Below are 5051 nucleotides of genomic sequence, written 5' to 3'. Positions count from 1 at the left end.
GGGCCTTGGGGCGGGGGAGGACAAAGCCCAGATGGTGGGGGGGGTTGGGGGGTTCCCCAGAGGGGAGAGAGCATCTCGGGGGGGTATCCCAGTGGGCTGGGAGGAGGGAATTGTCTCCGTAACTCTCAGGGGAAGGGGGAGGTTTCGGGGGGCTGAAGGGTCCCCAGAGAGGGCAAGGGGGTTAAAGAGGGCATGGCGGGGTCTGATGGGAGGCAATGGGGATGGGGTTAGCACCGGCCCTGGTGTGACTCGGGAAGCTGGTTTTCCCAATGCCCCAACTCCCCAAAAAAATTACTGGGGGGTGGGGGTGGGCCTGGCTGATAAAGTCGGGGTGATTCTTGCTGGGGGCCCCTAAAAACAGATGGTTTAATGGATACGGGGAATTGTAGTCAGGACCCCTGGGTTCCCGCCCCGGCTCTGGGAGGGGAGTGGTGGCTGGTGGGTCAGAGCAGGGGAGACTGGAAGTGAAGCCGGGCATGGGGAAGAGGAGAATCCCTGGCCTGGGAAAGCCAGCAGGTTACTGGGTCGTCTCTGGCCAAATCCAGAGCACCATCGGCCAGTCCACACAGCCCAGGGGAGATGAGGACCTGAGCTCTGGGAGGGGAGGGGAGTCTAGTGGTTAGAGCCGTAGGGGCTGGGAGCCAGGACTCCTGGGTTCTCTCTTCAGCTCTGGCTCCCCCCTCACTGCCCTCCCAAAGCTGGGCAGAGAACCCAGGAGTCCTGGCTCCCAGCCCCAACCACCAGCCCCCACTCTCCTCCCAGAGCTGGGGAGAGAACCCAGCAGTCCTGGCTCCCAGCCCCCCTGCTCTGACTCACCAGCCCCAACTTCCCTCCCAGAGCCGGGGAGAGAACCCAGGAGTCCTGGCTCCCACCCCCCCTGCTCTGACCCACCAGCCCCTACTCCCCTCCCAGAGGCGGGGAGAGAACCCAGGAGTCCTGGCTCCCAACCCCCCCTGCTCTGACCCACCAGTCCCCACTCCCCTCCCAGAACCAGGGAGAGAACCCAGGAGTCCTGGCTCCCAACCTCCCCTGCTCTAACCCACCGGCCCCCACTCCCCTCCCAGAGCTGGGGAGAGAATCCAGGAGTTCTGCCCCCTCTATTCCCAGCCCTTAACCATTAAACCACCTAGTTTTCGGGTTGGGTGATTTTGACCTTCCTTTCCAGTTTGCCGTGCCCCACATCAAGCGAAATCTTTGCCCCACACGGATCCCTTTGCCCCAGCATGTGATCAGTGACTGGCGGGGGGGGGGGAACGACAAAATCTCTGACCTGACAAATTCCCCCCCCACAACGCCCCCTGAGAGGCGGCTCCTCAGCTGAGCGGTGATGGACCCTGACCGCCAGCTTAGTGATTAGGGTGCCCTGAGTGGGACCTGCCCTGCCAGGGGGCCCGCCCCCTCTGCCCATGTGTGGGGCCCCTTGCCAGAGGATTGAGTCCAACCAGGGATGGGAGGGAGCTGGAATCTGTGTCGTCCCCCGCCCCCGGCACCCAGAGCAGATCCCCCCCTGTGATGAAGTGGGAATGTTCTTAATGTTCTCGCTGAATGCTGTGTGGGTGCCTCAGTTTCCCCTATGCAGTTCTCAAGTGTCTAGGTGGTGGGATAAGGGGGTGTGATAGGTGCAGAGCCCGAGAGGGCCAGTGTGATCCTGCCTGCACAGAGAATGGCCAACGCCCTGTCTCCTGATGGCCTGGGCCCGCCCCGCAAATGTGCCAGCTGAAGGTGTTGGGGAACAAAGAGACGAGGTGGCCTCCTAGCTTGGGACAGAGACAAAGGCCAGAGGAGGGGCTGGAGAGTTTCAGTTTGGAGCTGGCTGGGGAAATGGAGGGAGTCCCAGGGCTGGGGTTTAAGCTTCCTGCCCCCCAAGATGGACCTGACCTGTTCTCTGTACCTACAAGCTCGGTTCTGGACTGCGTTCCTGTCGACCAATAAACCTTCTGTGTTACCAGCTGGCTGAAAGTCATGGTGAATCGCAGGAAGTGGGGGGTGCAGGGCCCTGACTCCCCCACACACCATGGCCCCGAGCCAGCCCACGGATGTGCCCAGCGGGAAGCCTGGCATTAGCCCACCTGCTACAGGGCTGAGTCTGAGACCAGGCAGAGCTAGCCCAGGGCATCAGCGAGCCCCCCCGCAACCCATCTATGCCTATCCACCCATATCCATCCATCTCTATCTTCCCATCCATCCATCCATCCATCCATCTCTATCTTCCCATCCATCCATCCATCTCTATCTTCCCATCCATCCATCCATCCATCTCTATCTTCCCATCCATCTATCTTCCCATCCATCCATCCATCCATCCATCCATCTCTATCTTCCCATCCATCCATCCATCCATCCATCTCTATCTTCCCATCCATCCATCCATCTCTATCTATCCGTCCATACATCCATCCATATCTATTTACCCATCCATCCATCACTTCAACTTTCTACCCATCCATCCATACACACACCCCTCTAGCCATCCCTCCCCATTCACAGCTATCCATCCATCCGTCCACCCATCCATCCCCATACACACCATCTATCCATCCATCCATCCCCATACACAGCCATCCATCTAACCATCCATCCATCACATACACGGCTATCCATCCCTCCATCCATCCCCCTACACAGCTATCCACCCATCCATCCGTACATCCATCCATACATCCATCCCTTCATCCACCCACACGTCCATCTGTCCGTACAGCCTTCAATCTGTCCATCGAACCCCAGGCATCTCTGTCCATCTTTCCATCTACCCATCCATCCATCTATCCACTTCTGCCTATCTGTCCATCCAAAGCCACATACCTCTGTCTGTCCATCCCTCCATCCATCTATGTATCTATCCATCCATCCATCCCTCCTCCTACCTACCTATCCATCCCCATACACGCCACTCGCCTATCTATCCATCTCTCCATCCATACACACACCCCTCTATCCATCCTCACATACACCCCTCTATCCATCCCTCCCAATACACCTCTCTCTCTCTCGCTGGATCCATCCTCACCCACTGGTACAACAACCAGCTTCTCCTGCCCCCCCATCTTTGCCCTGAGGGCTCAGTTCCATGCTCTCATCACACCCTGTCCCCACGGATGCACACTGGTCTCCAGGTCCGGAGTGCCTGGAGCTGGGGACACTGGCCCCTTTTACATGGCTACCCTGCCTTGCTGGCTCAGAGGGAGAGGGGCCATGGCTAATGTGTCTTGGAGTCCAATTGGTGCCAGCGGTGGGATCCTGTCTGGCTGGCGTTAGCTGTGGGGTTGCCTCCTACTTGGTGCCGCCTCCTGGCCCCATAGGGAACCGCAGTCACCGAGGGCTCTCGCGGGGGCCAGGACTCCTCCTCCTCCTCCTCCTCCTTCTCCTGGATATCTGACCCAAAGGGCAGGAGTCCAAAGCCGAGAAGGGAGAGAGAGAAGAAGAGACGCCTGCAGCTATGAGCTACGTCGTCCGACCCTGGGCTCTGAGGGACCTCAAGGATGTCATGCGACTGATTCGGGTGAGCATCGGAGGGAAGTGTAATCTCACCCCGAGAGAATGAACTGCCCAGGGGTGGTAGCAATGGTGGTGATAGAACCCAGGAGTCCTGGCTCCCAGCCTCCCCCTCCTCTGATCGCTAATTCCTCCTCCCTAAGCCAGGGTAGAAACCAGGAGTGCTGGATTCAGCTGGAAAGTTCCCTGTTCCCAGGGTAGCAGAGCTGTGGGCATGTTAACAAGGGGCGTTGAGATGCAGCAACTTCTGGGGGGGGCTGGTTACCCAGGGAGCCCTCACCCGGCGCTGACATGCGGCCACCTCTGGGTCAGGGCAGCTGGTTATACAGGGTCTGTCATCTCTTAACAGGAAGGGGCAACATTTCACAAGGCTTTGGATCAGGTCAAAACTACCCCCGAAGGTAAGTTACTGATGCTCTACCATGAGCAATGTTCAGCGTTGGATTTCAGTGCTGGGGAGCAGCTCTGAAGTTTCTTCACCCCACTCCTTGTCCAAATTCCAGCCTCCCCCTGCTCCAACCCCCCCCTCCCCTCCCGGAGCCGGGGAGAGAACCCAGGAGTCCTGGCTCCCAGCCCCCACTCCCCTCCCGGAGCCGGGGAGAGAACCCAGGAGTCCTGGCTCCCAGCCCCCACTCCCCTCCCAGAGCCGGGGAGTGAACCCAGGAGTCCTGGCTCCCAACCCCGCCTTGATCCAGCCAGGTTCTGTTTATTCTCTCTGTCTGCAGCGCTGAGGGAAGATGGCTTCGGGAGGGACCCAAAATTTGGCTGCCTGGTAGCCGAAGTTCCCCCTGACCAGAGGAGCAAAGACGGTGACACATGGGAATTTGGTGGGGGGGAGCTAAGCAGGAAGGGGGCTGGGCAGTGTTTGGATGGGAGACTCATGTGCCCGCAGGGAGATGGGGGAGGGGCTCAGCAGGGGGCTTTGTTCTGCATAGAGTGAGGTGTTTGACTCCACACCCCAGAGGTGGCTGAGGGGTCCCTGTGTAACCAGCCGCCCCGCCCCAGAGGTGGCTGCATCTCAGCACCGGGGGAGGGGTCCCTGGGTAACCGGCCGCCCCGCCCCAGAGGTGGCTGCATCTCAGCACCGGGGGAGGGGTCCCTGGGTAACCGGCCGCCCCGCCCCAGAGGTGGCTGCATTCCAGCCGTCCCCTGCCTCCACCCCCCCCTCCCTCCCGGAGCCGGGGAGAGACCCAGGAGTCCTGGCTCCCAGCCCCACTCCCCTCCCAGAGCCGGGGAGTGAACCCAGGAGTCCTGGCTCCCAACCCCGCCTTGATCCAGCCGGTTCTGTTTATTCTCTCTGTCTGCAGCGCTGAGGGAAGATGGCTTCGGGAGGACCCAAAATTTGGCTGCTGGATGCCGAGTTCCCCCTGACAGAGAGCAAAGACGGGTGACACATGGGAATTTGGTGGGGGGAGCTAAGCAGGAAGGGGGCTGGGCAGTGTTTGGATGGAGACTCATGTGCCCGCAGGAGATGGGGAGGGGCTCAGCAGGGGCTTTGTTCTGACTAGAGTGAGGTGTTTGACTCCACACCCAGAGGTGGCTGGAGGGGTCCCTTG

Source organism: Chelonoidis abingdonii, chromosome 11 (assembly GCF_003597395.2).
Source record: "Chelonoidis abingdonii isolate Lonesome George chromosome 11, CheloAbing_2.0, whole genome shotgun sequence".
Lineage (NCBI taxonomy): Eukaryota > Metazoa > Chordata > Testudines > Testudinidae > Chelonoidis > Chelonoidis abingdonii.
This window is presented reverse-complemented; position numbering follows the sequence as displayed.